Source organism: Balaenoptera borealis (assembly GCF_965194805.1).
Source record: "Balaenoptera borealis genome assembly, chromosome: X".
Classification (NCBI taxonomy): domain Eukaryota; kingdom Metazoa; phylum Chordata; class Mammalia; order Artiodactyla; family Balaenopteridae; genus Balaenoptera; species Balaenoptera borealis.
The window spans coordinates 49,148,429-49,168,145 of NC_138881.1; the positions used below are offsets into that span (position 1 = coordinate 49,148,429).

The window sequence follows — 19,717 nt, forward strand, 5'->3', positions numbered from 1 at the left end:
AGATAGTTGTGGTTTTGTTTGCTTATGAGAGGAAGTGAGCTCAGGGTCTTTCTACTCCACGCTTGGCCACTGTCCAAGGCATCCACTTTTGAAAAATAGCCAATATACACTTTCAATAGTGTTCTAGAAAAGGCATTCCCCTTTCACTGGAATCCCAATTGAACTCTGCTTTAGGAACAGCCTGGTTTTCACCTGGGACTCCATTTGTATCTGCCAGATGAATGTGATGAGCTTGCTCTCAAATTCTGTCTATAACCATTCTTCTCTCATCCCCAGCAGGCATCATATTCATGAGAATGTGTATGTCTGCCCATAAGGAGTACTGCATGACAAAAATGGAAGTGAACAGCTCAGTCATGCAAAGGCTGTCCTCTCTGACAGAGGAATTACGGTTCTCCCAATTGAACAAATCTGAAGTTAAAAGAGATCATGCATCCATAGATAACTGACTGGCTAGCTATATGCATTCAGGCTCCCTATGGGATATCAGCTTAATGGGAATTGTTCTGCTCAAGGGGTGGCTCCCAGACCAAATTCAATACACTGGCAGATCCTGGGTAGTGATTCCAAACCACGTCCCTGTGTCCTACAGGGGAATTCAGGGAGAATCACTGTTCCCCATATAAGGGAACAGGCCAGATCTCTTGGGACACTTCCTGTGTCCTGACTGTGAGAACAGGGGTAAGAGTTAGACGTGCCAGTGTACCTGATGGCAGTGCAGGGATGGAAGGAAGCAGAGGAAGAGGAGGAGGCTGCAAATGTAGTTTCATAGGCAAAGCCAGAGATAGATTTAAAGTTTGAAGTAACATGCCCTTATCTCCATCCTCCAACTTTCCCTCTTGCAATACAGGCTTTCCCTCTGGTTACCTTTTAGCTATTTCTACCATAAAATGGCAGCCATCCTGTTTCTTTTCATCTTGGTCCATGAGAACCTGTATATATAAGAATTCATCATCCTTTCCTACTTTTTTACAAAATGATTCTAGCTGTAAAATGGTATAGTAATTTAGTGAGCCATTTAAAGGCCACCACTCTTTCGACCCCACCATGTACTGAGAGCATACAGTATTGCAATAAAATATCATATTTTTCTTAGTCATTGGTTTTTATCTGTACTCTGACCATTTATTTAAGATTCATCCCAAGGGAATCTCTTTGGGATAGATGAAGTTTTTCCCATTTATAAGATGAAAGTACAAAGAGAACACAAGAAGCACAAACAAAGACAAACAAAGCACAACAAAGGCAAGCAAAAGCAAACAAATGCAAATGAACCAGTTCACAAATCAGGTGGAAGTCCAACAACTATTACCTTCTCCAATATGGAAGCCCACACAAATACAAAACAAACTGGCTTATTCCAGAGAGGAAAAGCCCAAAGAGAAGGAAAGGGAGTTTCCAGGTGTACACATCAGAGTGACATCCTATGTCAGAAGTCAAGCCAGTCATCTACTCACAGAGGTTTGTCTATTCTTTGCACCAACAGCCAGGCTTTAGGGCAGCTGGTGCCACTCCAGGCAATTAAAGAGAAAGTTCTCAGAACAAATGGTCCTGGCTGCTGATAGGGAATTCCCACCCCCACCCCCGCCCCCCACCCCAGCTCATTGGAGCCAGCTGGCCACAAGCAGTCAGATCCTGGCTGGTACACCAAATTTTGTACCCAAGTCTAAATTCATAACACTCATCACATGAAGACCAACACATCAGGAGACAAGGTGCTGTGACAAGGAAAAGTGACTTATTCAGGAAACCAGAAAAGTGAGAAGACTAATGTCTTAAAGAATTTTATTGCTTAGGTTAGAATTCAAGCTTCTTTTACACTAAGAAAAGGTGGAAGTGGAAGGAGCTGAGGTCAGCAGGTGACAAATAGCTGCAAGCAACTGTGTGCCAGCCCTGGTCTGAGGGAGGTTACAAAACATCTTTGTTCTTAGTCAGTTGACTTTGGTTGATGTTAATCTGACCTGGTCATGATGTTCCTAAAGAACTCAATAACACAAATGTTATTTTTTTTTGTTGTTCATGTTCCTTATCACCAAAGGACAAGTAGATTTCCTTTAAAAGGAGCTTATTACAAAAACCCCAAGCTGCAGCAACATTTCTTCAGTGAGTAATGTGGCTATATGCCGAGCTAGCATGACTAGCAAAGGCAAGTAACAATAGAACACAAAGATGAGAAATAAAATAGGTTCAATATGGAGTTAGAGTTGTTCTTCCCTGTTACAATATGAGGGAAGATCATAGTAATAAGTACTTACATTTGGGGTTTCCCTGGTGGCACAGTGGTTAAGAATCCATCTGCCAATGCAGGGGACATGAGTTTGAGCCCTGGTCCAGGAAGATCCTACATGCAGGGAAGCAACTAAGCCCATGCGCCACAACTACTGAGCCTGAGCTCTAGAGCCCACAAGCCACAACTACTGGAGCCCACATGCCTAGAGCCCATACTCCACAACAAGAGAAGGCACTGCAATGAGAAGCCTGTGCACCACAATGAAGAGAAGGCACCGCAATGAGAAGACTGTGCACCACAATGAAGAGAAGGCACCGCAGTGAGAAGCCTGTGCACCCACTTGCCGCAACTAGATAAAGCCCGCACACAGCAACAAAGACCCAAGACAGCCATAAATAAATAAATAAATAAATAAATAAATACCTACATTAAGGAATACAAAAGATCTCAAATAACCACCCTAAATTAACATCTCAAGGAACTAGAAAAAAGAATAAACTAAGCCCAAAGTTAGTAAATCAAAGAAAAAATCAGAGCAGATATAAATGAAATAGAGACCAGAAAACAATAGAAAGGATGAATAAAATTTTTACTTTTAATTTTCAGAAAAGCTGCTTTTTTGAAAAGTAGGAAAAAAGTAGACAAATCTTTAGATAAACTCATCAAGAAAAAAAGAGAGGACTCAAAAATATAAAATAAAATTGGCTGGTGAGATGGTGGAGTAGAAGGACATGAGCTCACCCTTTCTTACAAAATCACCAAAATCACAACTAACGGCTGAACAACCACTGACAAAAAGCAAAAACAAAAAAGAAAACAACACTGGAACCTACCAAAAAGTGTTCCCTACCCCCAAAGACAAAGAAGAAACCACAACGAGTTGGTAGGAGGGTCACAATCATGATAAAATCAAATCTCATACTTGCTGGGTGGGTGACACACAAACTGGAAAATAATTATACAATAGAAGTTCTGCCACAGAAGTGAAAGTCCTGAGCCCCATGTCAGGCTTCCCAGCCTGGGGGTCTGACAACAGGAGGAGGAGCTCCCAGGGAATCTGGCTTTGAAAGTCAGCAGGATTTGATGGCAGAAATTCCACAGGACTGAAGGGAAAAGAAACTCCACTCTCAGAGGGTGCACATAAGGTTCCATGTGAACAAGGACCCAGGGAAAAAAGCAGTGACCTCATAAAAGACTGGGCCACACCTACATGCTAGTATTGGAGGGTCACCTGCAGAGGTGGGGAGTGGGTCCACCCACTGTGGGTCACTGCTGGGACAAAGACATTGGCAGTGGCAGTTCTGCAGTGTACTCGTTGGTGTGAGCCTTCCAGGGGGCCTCCATTTACTTCCCAAGACCTAGCTGCACCCAACAGTCTGTAGGTTCCAGCGCTGGGATGCCTCAGGCTAAACAACCAACAGGGCGGAAACACAGCCCCACCCATCAGCAGACAGGGCACTAAAACTCTTTCTGAGCACAGCCCTACCCACCAGAGGGGCAAGATGCAGCTCCACCCACCAGTAGGCAAAACTCCTCCCACCAGGAAGCCAGCACAAGCCACATAGACAGCTTCATCTACCAGAGGGCAGACAGCAGAAGGAAGAAGAACTACAATCCTGCAGCCTATGGAACAGAAACCACAATCACAATAAGGAAGACAAAATGAGACAGCAGAGGAATATGTCCCAGATGAAGGATCAACCCAAGAAGAACAACTAAGTGATGTGGAAATAGACAATCTACTAGAAAAAGAATTCAGAGTAATGATACTGAAGCTGATCCAAGATCTCAGAAAAGGATGGAGGCACAGATGGAGAGGATGCAACAAATATTTAACAAAGAGCTAGAAGAACTAAGAAACAAACAGAGATGAACAATACAATAACTGAAATGAAAAATACACTAGAAGAAATCAATAGCAGAGTAACTGAGGCAGAAGAAAGGATAAGTGAGCTGGAAGACAGAATGGTGAAACTCACTGCCACAGAACAGATTAAAGAAAAAAGAATGAAAAGAAATGAAAACAGTCTAAGCGACCTCTGGGAAGACATTAAATGCACCAACATTCGCATTATAGGAGTCCCAGAAGGAGAAGAGAGAGAGAAAGAACCTGAGAAAATATTTGAAGAGATAATAGTTGAAACTTCCCTAACATAGGAAAGAAAACAGTTACCCAATCCAGGAAATGCAGAGAATCCCAGGCAGGATAAACTCAAGGAGGAAGAGCCAAGAAACATAGTAATCAAACTGAAAAAAATTAAAGACAAAAAAATATTAAAAGCAACAAGGGAAAAGGAACAAATAACATACAAGAGAACTCCAATAAGGCTATCAGCTGATTCCTCAGCAGAAACTCTGCAGGCCAGAAGGGAGTGGCATGATATATTTAAAGTGATGAAAGGGAAGAACTTACAACCAAGAATAATCTACCCAGCAAGTCTCTTATTCAGATTTGATGGAGAAATTGAAAGCTTTACAGACAAGCGAAAGCTAAGAGAATTCAGCACCAACTGACCAGCTTGGCAACAAATGCTAAAGGAAGGCTTCTAACTGGAAAAGAAAAAGCCACTACTAGAAACAGGAAAATTTCCAATGGAAAAGCTCACCAGTAAATGCACATATAAAGTGAATGTAGAAAATCATCTGCACAAAAATATGATATCAAAACCAGCTACTGTGTGAAGAGGAGAGCGGAAATGTAGGATATTGTAAACACATTTAAAATTAAAGGACCAGCTACTTAAAATAATCTTGTTTATATATAGACTGCTATATCAAAACCTCATGATAACTGCAAATCGAAAATCTACAGTACATACACACAGAAAAAAGAAAAAGGAAGCCAAACACAACACTAAAGTTTGTCATCAAATCACAAAAGAAAATACCAAAAGAGGAAGGGAAGAAAAAAACCGACATAAACAAATCCAAAACAATTAAGAAAATAGCAATAGGAATATACATATCTATAATTACCTCAAATGTAAATGAATTAAATGCTCCAACCAAAAGATATAGACTGGCTGGATGGATACAAAAACAAGACCTGTGTATATGCTGTCTACAAGATACCCACTTCAGATCTAGGGACACATACAGACTGAAAGTTTGGGGATGGAAAAAAGTACTCCATGCAAATGGAAATCAAAAGGAAGCTGGAGTAGCAATACGTATATCAGACAAAATAGACTTTAAAATAAAGACAGTTATAAGAAACAAAGAAGGACACTACAAAATGATCAAGGGAACAATCCAAGAAGAAGAGAAAACAATTGTAAATATATAAGCACCAAACATAGAGCACCCCAGTATATAAGGCAAACACTAACAGCCATAAAAGGAGAAATTAACAGTAACACAATAATAGTAGGGGCCTTTAACACTAAACTTTCATCAATGGACAGATCATCAAGACAGTAGATCAATAAGGAAACACAGGCCTTAAATGACACATTAGGCCAGATCAACTTAACTGACATTTACAGAGCATTCCATACAACAGCAGCAGAATATACATTCTTCTCAAATGCAGATGGAACATTCTCCAGGATTGATCACATTCTGGGCCACAAAGCAAGCCTTTGTAAATTTAAGCAAATTGAAATCATATCAAGCATCTTTTCCAACCACAACGTTGCGAGATTACATAACTACTAGAAAAAAACTGTAAGAAACACAAACACAAGGAGGGAAAACTATATGCTACTAAACAGCCAATGGATGACTGAAGAAATCAAAGAGGAAATAAAAAATACCTAGAGACAAATGAAAATGAAAGCACAATGATCCAAAATCTATGGGACATGTAAAAATATGTTCTAAGAGGGTAGTTTAGAGCAATACAATCTTACCTTAAGAAATGATAAAAATCACAAATAAACAACCTAAACTTACACCTAAAGCAACTAGAGAAAGAAGAACAACCAAAACTTAAAATTTTTATAAAGAAAGAAATCATAAATATCAGAGCAGAAATAAATAAAATAGAAATAAATAAAAAATAGAAAAGATCAATGAAATAAAAGCTGGTTCTTGAAAAGATAAACAAAATTGATAAACTTTTAGCCAGAGTCATCAAGAAAAAAACAGAGAGGACTCCAATCAATAAAATTAGAAATGAAAAAGGAGAAGATAATATGGACACCACAGAAATACAAAGGATCATAAGAGACTACTACAAGCAACTATATGTCAATAAAATGAAAACCGTAGAAGAAATGCATGAATTCTTAGAAAGGTACAATCTCCCAAGTCTGAACCAAGAAGAAACAGAAAATATGAACAGACCAATCACAAGTACTGAAATTGAAACTCTGATTTAAAAACTCCCAATAAACAAAAGTTCAGGGTCAGATGGCTTCATAGTCGAATTCTAGCAAACATTCAGAGAAGAGTTAACACTTATCCTTCTGAAACTCTTCCAAAAAATTGCATAGGAAAGAACACTCCCAAGCTCATTCTATGAGGCCACGATCACCCTAATACCAAAAGCAGACAAAGGTATAACTAAAAAAAAAAAAAAAAAGAAAGAAAGAAAATTACAGGTCAATATCACTGATGAACATAGACGCAAAAATCCTCAACAAAATGCTAGCAATCTGAATCCAACATACATTAAAAGGACCATAAGCCATGGTCAAGTGGGATTTATCCCAAGGATGCAAGGATTTTTCAATATTTGCAAATCATTCAGGGTGACACATGGCATCAAAAAAAAAGAAGAATAAAAACCATATGTTCATCTCAGTAGATGCAGAAAAAGCTTTTGACAAAATTCAGCACCCATTTATGATAAAGACTCTCCAGAAAGTGGACATGGAGGGAACCTACTTCAACATAATAAAGGCCATATACAACAAACCCACAGCAAACATCATTCTCAATGGTGAAAAACTGAAAGCATTTCCTCTAAGATCAGGAACAAGACAAGGATGTCCACTCTCATCACTATTATTCAACATAGTTTTGGAAGTCCTAGCCATGGCAATCAGAGAAGAAAAAGAAATAAAAGGAATCCAAATTGGAGAAGAAGAAGTAAAACTGTCACTGTTTGCACATGATATGATACTATACATAGAAAATCCTAAAGATGCTACCAGAAAACTACTAGAGTTCATCAATGAATTCAGGAAAGTGGCAGCATGCAAAATTAATATGTGGAAATCCGTTGCATTTCTATACACTAACTATGAAAGATCAGGAATAGAAATTCAAGAAACAATCCAATTTACCATTGCATCATAGAATGAAATACCGAGAAATAAACTTACCTAAGGAGACAAAAGACCTGTACTCCAAAAACTATAAGACGCTGATGAAAGAAATCTAAAATGACAGCAACAGATAGAAAGATATATCCTGTTCTTGGATTGTCAAATTATTCATTCATTTGAGATTCGTTATTGTCAAAATGACTGTATTACCCAAGGCACAATCCCTATCAAATTACCAATGGCATTTTTCACAGAGATAGAACAAAAAATCTTAAAATTTGTATGGAGACACAAAAGACCCCTTCTGTGTCTCAATAACAATCTTTAGAAAGAAAAACGGAGAGGGTGGAATTGGGCTCCCTGGCATCAGATTATACTGCAAAGTCATCAAAACAGTATGGTACTCACACAAAAACAGAAATATAGATCAATGGAACAGGGTAGAAAGCCCAGAAATAAACCCATGCATCTATGGTCAATTAATCTATGACAAAGGAGGCAACAATACACAGTGGAGGGAAGACAGTCTGTTCAATAAATGGTGCTGGGAAAACTGGACAGCTACATGTTTAAAAATGAAATTAGAACATTCTTTAACACCGTACACAAAAATAAACTCAAAATGGATAAAAGACCTAAATGTAAGACCAGATACTATAAAACTCTTAGAGAAAAACATAGTCAGAACACTCTTATATACAAATCACAGCAATACCTTTTCCGAGACGTCTCCTACAATAATGGAAATAAAAACAAAAATAAACAAATGGGACCTAATTGAATTCAAAGGCTTTTGCACAGCAAATGAAACTATAAACAAAACAAAAACACAACCCACAGATTGTGAGAAAACATTTGCAAATGATGCGACAAACAAGGGATTAGTCTCCAAAATTTACAAACAGCTCATGTGGCTCAATATCAAAAAAACAAACAACCCATTTCAGAACATTGGCAGAAGACCTAAGTCAACATTTCTCTGAAGAAGACATACAGATGGCCAGGAGAGACATGAAAAGATGCTCAACATCTCTAATTATCAAAGAAATGCAAATCAAAACCACAGTGAGATTTCACCTCACACCAGTCAGAATGGCCATCATCAAAATATCTACAAACAGTAAATGCTGGGGAGGGTGTGAAGAAAAGGGGACCCTCCTAGGCATTGGTGGGAATGTACATTTGCACAGCCACTACAGTGAAGAGTATGGAGTTTTCTTAAGAAACTAAAAAGAGATCTACCATATGATCCAGCAATCCCACTCCTGAGCATATATTCAGACAAAAACATGGTTCAAAAGGATACATGCACCCGACTCTTCATTGCAGTGCTGTTTACAATAACCAAGACATGTATGCAACCTAAAAGTTCATCAACAGATGAATGGATAAAGAAAACGTGATAATATACACAATGGAATATTATTCAGCCATTCCAAAATTAAATAATTCCATTTGCAGCAACATAGAGATTATCAAACTAAGTGAAGTTAATCAGACAGAGTAAAACAAATATCATATGACATCGCTTATATGTGGAATCTAAAAAAAATTATACAAATGAACTTATTTTCAAAACGGAAACAGACTCACAGACTTAGAGAACGAATTTATGGTTACCAGTGGGATAACAGGGGAGGGGAGGGATAGATTGGTAGTTTGTGATTGACATGTACACACTACTATATTTAAAATAGATAACCCACAAGAACCTACTTTATAGCAAAGGTAACTCTGCCCTATATTCTGTAATAACCTAAATGGGAAAGGAATTTGAAAAAGAATAGATACATGTATATGTATAACTGAATCCCTTTGCTGTACACCTGAAACTAACAGAACATTGTTAATCAACTATGCTCCAATATAAGATAAATATTTTTAAAAAGTCAAAAAATAAAAATTAAAATCAGAAATGAAAAAGGAGGTATTAAAACTGATACCAGAGAAATACAAAGGATTATAAGATAATACTATGAACAAGTATATGCAAATAAATTGAACAAAGTAGAAGTAATTGACAAACTTTTAGAAACATACAACTTACAAAGAAATAGAAAATCTGAATACAACAATCACTACTTAGAAGATTAAACATGTAATAAAAAAACCTCACAACAAAACAAAATACAGGAACAGATAGCATCATTGTTATATTCTACCAATCATTTAAACAGTTAACATCAATCCTTTTAAACTCTTCCAAATAATAGAAGAGGAAGGAATACTTTGAAACCCATTTTATGAAGTCAGCATTACCCAGCTACAAAAACCAGACAAGAACACTACAAGAAAATAAAATTACACATCACTTTTCCTGATGAATATAGATGCAAAATTCTGAACAACATATTATCAAACCAAATTCAACAATATCTTAAAAGAATCAGACACCATGATCAAATAGGTTTTATTCTGGGGATGCAAGAATGTTTCAACATTTACAAATCAATCAATGTAATACACCACATGAACACAATGAATATAAACTATCATATGATCATCTCAATAAATGTAGAAAAAGAATTACATAAAATTCAACATCCATTTATAATGAAAACTCTCAACAAAATGGACATAGAGAAAATGTACTTCAACATAATAAAAGCAATATATGACAATCCCACAGCTAACATCATACACAAAGGTGAACAGCTGATAAATTTCCTCTAGTATAAGGATCAAAACAAAAATGCCTGTTCTCACCATTTTATTCACCATAATATTGGCAGTCCCAGCCAGAGTAATTGGGCAAGAAAAAGAAATGAAGTATTCCCATTTGGAAAAGAAGAAGTAAAACTGTCACTGTAGATGACATGATAGAAACCCTAAAGACTCCACCAAAAAAAGCGTTCGAACTAATCAACTAATTAAGTTGCAGGATAGAAATTCAATATACAGAAAAACTATGATTTTCTACATAATATTAAGAACTATCAGAAAGAGAAATTAAGAAAACAATCTCATTTACAATTTCATCAAAAGGCTAGTCTGCATGGTGACAACTATTCATGACACTTCCTTAGCATGTACAGGAAAGGAAGACAAGAAGACTGGCCATCAGATAGCTAAGCCGACTTGTATATTACAGTATAATAAATATAGGAAAGGAGTTGGTCAGTCCGATCAATACCTGGCAAACTTCAATATCCTCCAGAAAACTCATGATAGTGTTACTGAGTCCAAGCTTGCTCTGCTCACTGCACGACAGGCTAATGAATTGGAGACGAGATGTTGAGGCAAGGAATACGACTATATTGGAAAGCTGGCAGACTGAGAAGATGGCAGACTAGTGTCTCTGAAAAACGATCTTATTGGGGTTTGGATGCCAGTTTCTTTTATAGCACAGAGAGGGGGAGAAGATGAGGAAGTAAAGTAAAAAGTGCATAAATTTTGCAAATACCCCCTGGAATGGCCAGCCTTGGGGAGGGGATGTGGCAAATTTCTTCTTTCTTGGAGCCATCCACAGGTGGGCAGGGTCTGGATGTTTCCCAGAACAAAGACACTTTGGTTTAACATTCAGGCAGAGGGGCAGTGTTCCCCGATGCAGGCCATTATGTATAGACAGTATCCTTTTAGTGAACAAAAGCAACGGGAAGCAAAGGTTAAAGTAAGAGAAACAGATTGAACATGTCGTCAGAGTTGGCTCTTCCCTGTTACAATGGTATAAGAAAGTGGGTTTCTATTTAACTAATTGTGGTTTATTCAATGCATTTAAAATTTATTCTACCCCAAGTGAAGGATCTTCAAGGCGGCGAAGGAGTAAGATGTGGAGATCACCTTCCTCCCCACAAATACATCAAAACTACATCTACATGTGGAACAACTCCTATAGAACACCTACTGAATGCTGGCAGAAGACCTCAGACCTCCCAAAAGGCAAGAAACTCCCAAAGTACATGGATAGGGAAAAAGAAAACACAGAGACAAAAGAATAGGGATAGGACCTGTACCTCTGGGAGGGAGCTGTGAAGGAGGAAAAGTTTCCACACACTAGGAAGTCCCTTCCCTGGGGGGAACATGGAGTGGGCATGCAGGAAGCTTTGGAGCCACAGAGGACAGTGCAGCAACAGTGGTGCAGAAGGCAAAGTGGAGAGATTCCTGCACAGAGAATCAAGCCCGACCAGCACTCACTAGCCTGAGAGGCTTCTCTGCTCACCTGCTGGGGCTGGCAAGGGCTGGAAGCTGACACTCAGGCTTTGGAGTTCAGATCCCAGGGAGAGGACTGGGTTGGCTGCATGAACACAGCTTGAAGGGGGCTACTGCACCACAGCTAACTGGGAGGGTGTCTGTGGAAAAGTCTGGAAATGCCTAAGAGTCAAGAGACCATTGTTTCAGGGTGTGCAAGGAGAGGAAATTCAGAACACTGCTTAAACGAGCTTCAGAGACTGGCACAAGCTGCGGCTATGAGCATGGACACCAGTGACGGGTATGAAAGGCTAAGGCTGCTGCTGCAGCCACCAAGAATCCTGTGTGCAAGCACAGGTCACTATCCGCACCTCCCCTCCTGGGAGCCTGTGCAGCCCGCCACTGCCAGTGTCCTGTGATCCATGGAAAACTTCCCTGGGAGTAGACAAAGCATGTTTCAGGCTGTTGCAATGTCACGCCAGCCTCTGCCACTGCAGGCTCGCTCCACGTACTGTACCCCTCCCTCACCCAGGCCTGAGTGACCCAGAGCCCCTTAATCAGCCTTTCCTTTAACCTCATCCTGTCTGGGTGAAGAACAGATGCCAGAGGGCGACCTATATGCAGAGGTGGGGCCAAATCCAAAGCTGAACACCAGGAGCCATGCAAACAAAGAAGAGAAAGGGAAATTTCCCAGTGCAGCCTCAGGAGTGGCAGATTAAATCCCAACAATCAACTTGATGTACCCTGCATCTGTGGAATACCTGAATAGACAACGAATCATCCCAAAATTGAGGCAGTGGACTTTGGAAGCAACTGTAGACATGGAGTTTGCTGTATGCGGCTGACTAGTTTCTGATTTTTATGTTTATCTTAGTATAGTTTTTAGCGCTTGTTATAATTGGTGGATTTCTTTATTGGTTTGGTTGTACTCCTCTTTTTTTAATTATTTTTAATTTTTTTATTTTAATACTCTTTCATTTTTTATTTTAATTAATTTAATTTAATTATTTTTGTTTCTTTTTCTCCCTTTTCTTCTGAGCTGTGTGGCTGACGAGGTCTTGGTGCTATAGCCAGGTGTCAGGCCTGAGATGCTGAGGTGGGAGAGCCGAGTTCAGGATATTGGACCACTGAGACCTCCCGGCCCCATGTAATATCAATCGGCGACAGCTATCTCAGAGATCACCATCTCAATGCTAACACCCAACTCCACTCAATGACCAGCAAGCTCCAGTCCTGGACACCCCATGACAAACAACAAGGAAGACATGAACACAAACCCACCCATTAGCAGAGGGGCTGCCTAAAATCATAATAAGTTCACAGACACCCCAAAACACATGAACAGATGCGGCCCTGTCTACCAGAAAGACAAGATCCAGCCTCATCCAACAGAACACAGGCACCAGTCCCTTCCACCAGGAAGTCTACACAACCCACTGAACAAACTTTACCCACTGGGGGCAGAAACCAAGAACAAAGGGAACTACGAACTTTCAGCCTGTGAGAAGAAGACACTAAACACAGTAAGTTAAGCAAAATGAGAATGGAGAAATATGGAGCAGATGAAGGAGCACAGTAAAAACCCACCAGAACAAACAAATGAAGAGGAAATAGGCAGCCTACCTAAAATACAATTATCTTGGAAATAGAATGGAGAAAATACAAAAAATGTTTAACAAGGACCGAGAAAAACTAAAGGGCAAATAAACAATGAGGAACAACACAATAAATGCAATTAAAAATTCTCTAGAAGGAATCAATAGCAGAATAACTGAGGCAGAAGAAAGGATAAGTGACCTGGAAGATAAAATAGTGGAAATAACTACCACAGAGCAGAATAAAGAAAAAAGAATGAAAAGATTTGAGGACAGTCTCAGAGACCTATGGGACAACGTTAAATACACCAACATTCGAATTATAGGGGTCCCAGAAGAAGAAGAGAAAAAGAAATGGACTGAGAAAATATTTGAAGAGATTATAGTTGAAAACTTCCCTAACATGGGAAAGGAAATAGTTAATCAAGTCAGGGAAGCACAGAGAGTCCCATGCAAGATATTTCCAGGGAGAAACATGCCAAGACACATGTTAATCAAACTATCAAAAATTAAGTACAAAGAAAAAATATTAAAAGCAGAAAGGGAAAAGCAACAAATAACATAAAATGGAATCCCCATAAGGTTAACAGCTGATCTTTCAGCAGAAATTCTCCAAGCCAGAAGGGATTGCCAGGACATACTTAAAGGGATGAAAGGGGAAAATCCTACAATGAAGATTACCCTACCCAGCAAGGATCTCATTCACATTCGATGGAGAAATTAAAACCTTTACAGACAAGGAAAAGCTAAGAGAATTCTGCAGCACCAAACCAGCATTACAACATATGCTAAACGAACTTCTCTGCGCAGGAAACACAAGAGAAGGAAAAGACCTACAAAAACACAGACAAAACAATTAAGAAAATGGTAATAGGATCATACATATTGATAATAACCTTAAATGTAAATGGATTAAATGCTCCAACCAAAAGACATAGGCTGGCTGAGTGGACAGAGAAACAAGACCTGTATGTATGTTGTCTAGAAGAGACTCACTTCAAACCTAGGGAAACATACAGACTGAAAGTGAGGGGATGGAATAAGATATTCCATGCAAATGGAAATCAAAAGAAAGCTGGAGTAGCAATTCTCATATCAGGCAAAATAGACTCTAAAATAAAGAATATTACAAGAGACAACAAATGCCACTTAATAATGATCAAGTGATCAATTGAAGAAGAAGGTATAACACTTTTAAATATTTATGCACCCACCTTAGGAGCACCTCAATACATAAGGCAAATGCTAACAGCCATAAAAGGGGAAAATGACAGTAACACAATCATAGTAGGGGACTTTAACACTCCACTTTCACCAATGGACATTTCATCCTAAATGAAAATAAAAAAGGAGACACAAGCTTTAAATGACACATTAAACAAAATGGACTTAATTGATATTTATAGGACATTCCATCCAAAAAAACAGATTACAATTTCTTCTCAAGTGCTCATGGAACATTCTGCAGGACTGATCATATCTTGGGTCACAAATCATGCCTTGGTAAATTTAAGAAAATTGAAACCGTATGAAGTGTCTTTCCATCCACAATGCTGTAAGACTAGATATCAATTACAGGAAAAAAATTTTATGAAAAAAGAAAACACATGGAGGCAAAACAATACACTACTAAAAAACCAAGAGATCACTTAAGAAATCAAAGAGGAAATCAAAAAATATGTAGAAACAAATGACAATGAAAACACGATGACCCAAAACCTAAGGGATGCAGCAAAAGCACTTCTAAGAGGGAAGTTTATAGCAATACAATCCTACCTTAAGAAACAAGAAATATCTCAAATAAACAACGTAACCTTACACCTAAAGCAATTAGAGAAAGAAGAACAAAAAACCCACCAAAGTTAGCAGAAAGAAAGAAATCATAAATATCAGATCAGAAATAAATGAAAAAGAAATGAAGGAAACAATAGCAAAAATCAATAAAACTGAAAGCTTGTTCTTTCAAAAGTTAAACAAAATTGGTAAACCACTAGCCAGACTCATCAAGAAAAACAGGAAAGAGACTCAAATCAATAGAATTAGAAATGAAAAAGAAGAAGTAACAACTGACACTGCAGAAATACAAAGGATCATGAGAGATTACTACAAGCAACTATATGCGAATAAAATGGACATCCTGGAAGAAATGGAAAACTTCTTAGGAAAGCACAACCTTCCAAGACTTAACTGGGAAGAAATAGAAAATATGAACAGACCAATCACAAGCACTGAAATTGAAACTGTGATTAAAAATCTTCCAACAAACAAAGGCCAGGATCAGATGGCTTCACAGGCGAATTCTATCAAACATTTAGAGAGGAGCTAACACCTATCCTTCTCAAACTCTTCCAAAATATAGCAGAGGGAGGAACACTCCCACCTCATTCTTCGAGATCACCATCACCCTGATACCAAAACAGACAAAGATGTCACAAAGAAAGAAAAATACAGGCCAATATCACTGATGAATGTAGATGCATAAATCCTCAACTCAATACTAGCAAACAGAATCCAATAGCACATTAAAAGGATCATACAACATGATCAAGTGGGGTTTATCCCAGGAATGCAAGGATTCTTCAATATATGCAAATCAATCAATGCGATAAACCACATTAACAAATTGAAGGAGAAAAACCATATGATCATTGCAGTAGATGCAGAAAAAGCATTCGACAAAATTCAACAATGATTTATGATAAAAACCCTCCAGAAAGTTGGCATAGAGGAAACTTGCCTCAACATAATAAAGGCCATATTTGACAAACCCACAGCCAACATCCTTCTCAGTGGTGAGAAACTGAAACCATTTCCACTAAGATCAGGAACAAGACAAGAGCACTCTGTCACCACTATTATTCAACATAATTTTGGAAGTTTTAAAAACATCAATCAGAGAAGAAAAAGAAACAAAAGGAATCCAATTCGGAAAAGAAGTAAAGCTGTCACTGTTTACATATGACATGATACTATACATAGAGAATCCTAAAGATGTTACCAGAAAACCACTAGAGCTAATCAATGAATTTGGTAAAGTAGCAGAATACAAAATTAAAGCACAGAAATCTCTTGCATTCCTATACACTAGTGATGAAAAATCTGAAAGAGAAATTAAGGAAACGCTCCCATTTACAACTGCAACAGAAAGAAAAAGAAACCTAGGAATAAACCTACCTAAGGAGACAGAAGACCCATATGCAGAAAACTATAAGACACTGATGAAATAAATTAAAGATGATACAAACAGATGGAGAGATATACCATGTTCTTGGTTTGGAAGAATCAACATTGTGAAAATGACTCTACTACCCAAAGCAATCTACAGATTCAATGCAATCTCTATCAAACTACCATTGTCATTTTTCACAGAACGAGAACAAAAAATTTCACAATTTGTATGGAAACACGAAAGACTCCGGATACCAAAAAGCAATCTTGAGAAAGAAAAACGGAGCTAGAGGAATCAGCCTCCCTGTCTTCAGACTATACTACAAAGCTACAGTAATCAAGACAGGATGGTACTGGCAAAAAAACAGAAATACTGTCAATGGAACAGTACAGAAAGCCCAGAGATAAAGCCATGCACACATAGTCACCTTATCTTTGATAAAGTGTGCAAGAATATACAATGTAGAAAAGACAGCCTCTTGGATAAGTGGTGCTGTGAAAACTGGACAGTTATATGTAAAAGAATGAAATTAGAACACTCCCTAACACCATACACAAAAATAAACTCAAAATGTATTAAAGACCTAAATGTAAGGCAAGACACTATAAAACTCTTAGAGGAAAACATAGGCAGAACACTCTATGACATAAATCACAGCAATATCCTTTATGACCCACCTCCTAGAGAACTTGAAACAAAAACAAAAATAAATAAATGGGACCTAATGAAAGTTTAAAGCATTTGCACAGCAAAGGAAACCATAAACAAGATGAAAAGACAACCCTCAAAATGGGAGAAAATATTTGCAAACGGAGCAACTGACAAAGGCTTAATCTCCAAAATATACAAGCAGCTCATGCCACTCAATATCAAAAAAACAAACATCCCAATCCAAAAAAGGGAAGAAGACCTAAATAGACATTTCTCGAAAAAGGATATAAAGATTGCCAATGAACACATGAAAGGATGCTCAACATCACTAATCATTAAAGAAATGCAAATCAAAACTACAATGAAGTATCACCTCACACCAGTCAGAATGGCCATCATCAAAAACTCTTCAAGCAATAAATGCTGGAGTGTTTGTGGAGAAAAGGGAACCCTTTTACACTGTTGGTGGGAATGTAAATTGACACAGCCACTATGGAGAACACTATGGAGGTTTCTTATAAAACTAAAAACAGAGCTACTATACGACCCAGCCTTCCCACTACTGAACATATTCCCTGAGAAGACCATAATTCCAAAAGAGTCATGTACAACATTGTTCATTGTAGTACAATTTACAATGGCCAGGACATGGATGCAACCTATGTCTCCATCGACAGATGAATGGATAAAGAAGTTGTGGCACATATATACAATGGAATATTACTCAGCCATAAAAGGAAACGAAATTGAGTTATTTGTAGTGAGGTGGATGGACCTAGAGTCTGTCATACAGAGTGAAGTAAGTCAGAAAGAGAAAAACAAATACCATACGTTAACACATATATATGGAATGTAAAAATGTTTTTTTAAAAAATTGTTTTAAAGAACCTAGGAGCAGGACAGGAATAAAGACATAGACATAGAGAATGCACTTGAGGATGCCGGGAGGGGGAAATGTAAGTTGGGACGAAGTGAGAGAGTGGCTTTTATATATATACACTACCAAATGTAAAATAGCTAGTGGGAAGCAGCCACTTAGCACAGGGAGATCTGCTTGGTGCTTTGTGAGCACCTAGAGGGGTGGGATAGGGAAGGTGGGAGGGAGACGTAAGAGGGAGTGGATATGGAGATATATGTTTACATATAGCTGATTCACTTTGTTATACAGCAGAAACTAACACAACATTGTAAAGCAATTTTACTCCATTAAATGTGTTAAAAATAAAATAAAATAAAATAACATTTATTTTATCCTTAATGCACAGCATAAAATAACTTACAAGCAATTTTTGTTAGCAGTAGTAAAGAATGGGTAACTGACCTTTCTGGTGAATGTAGTGGTAGTTCCCCACCTGGTCCTTCTTGTGACATCTAAAGGAGCCCCCTCAAAGGTCCATCTTGTCTGCTATCAGGTAAAATAAAAAACGTATTCTAGAAGAAATAATGCCCAAAGGACAAAAAAAAAAAAAATCCGCCAGAAAGTGTAGAATCTGCTCTTTCCGGGGAAAGCACCGTGAAACATGATATATTTGTAGTAGATATTCTGTTCCCCTGCACATAGGTGCCTGCTATACTGCCTATCACACTCAAACAAAATATTAGAATCCTTTAGTAAGACATGTACAAAGTTTCAAATAAATGCATTAAGTGCAAAAAAAGTTGTTGATATATACCAAAACACGGGTCTATCAATATTCACTTACATAACAAATCACCTGCCACAGGTGGTAGTTTCTGCAAAAAAATCCCGCAGTCAATAATGTGTTAAATGTAAATGGATTAAATGCTCCAACCAAATGACATAGACTGGTTGAATGGATACAAAAACATGACCTGTATATATGCTGTCTACAAGACAGTGATGAGGGGGTGGTCGCTGTAGACTTCTGGGTAGAACTCAGTGACAGAATCCTAGATCTCACCATCTGAGAGTCATTCCTCACTGTAGTTATTTTTCCTCCCAAGGATGGAATGTTCTGGAAGGTTTCATCCAAACAAGCCATGTCATTTATTAGGCAAAAATTTCCTATACAGGACAAAAGGTGCATTACATTCAGCACTCTCATATTTTTACTGAGATATATTTTGCTACAACTGTTATTTTAATGTCAAGTACAATTTGAGGAAGTGCAATATTTTATATTAGTATTAGAGGAGTACAGGGACTTTCCCATTTCTTAAACTGCAACATTGCTGAATACAATTATAATACAATTTTCACTACTCAGCCATAAAAGAGAATGAAATTTTGCCATTTGGAACAACATGGATGGACTTGGAGGGTCTTATGCTAAGTGAAATAAGTCAGACAGAGAAAGACAAATACTGTATGATATCACTTATACGTGGAATCTAAAAAATAAAACAAACTAGTGAATATAACAAAAAACAAGCACACTCACAGATATAAAGAACAAACTAGAGGCTACCCGTGGGGAGACAGAAAGCAGAAGGGCAATATAAGTGTAGGGGATTTAAGGTAAAACTTTTATGTAAAAATAACCTACAAGGATATATTATACAACACAGGGACTCTAGCCAATATTTTATAATAACTATAAAACTATAATAACTATTTTATCATAACTGTAAATATAAAACCTTTAAAAATTGTGAATCACTATACTGTACCCCTATAACTTACATAATGTTGTGCATCAATTATACTTCAATTAAAAATTATGTTTTCATAAAATAAAAAATATTAAAAAATAATAAAATAAAAATGTGA

The 19,717-nt window shown here is 37.7% G+C and overlaps 1 protein-coding gene across 1 annotated transcript in view; it reads right to left on the reverse strand.

The window, feature by feature from the left end:
• LOC309620349 (zinc finger X-linked protein ZXDB-like) overlaps window positions 1–19,717 on the reverse strand; it is a 962,758-nt gene that overhangs the window by 915,000 nt on the left and 28,041 nt on the right. The window lies entirely within an intron of this gene.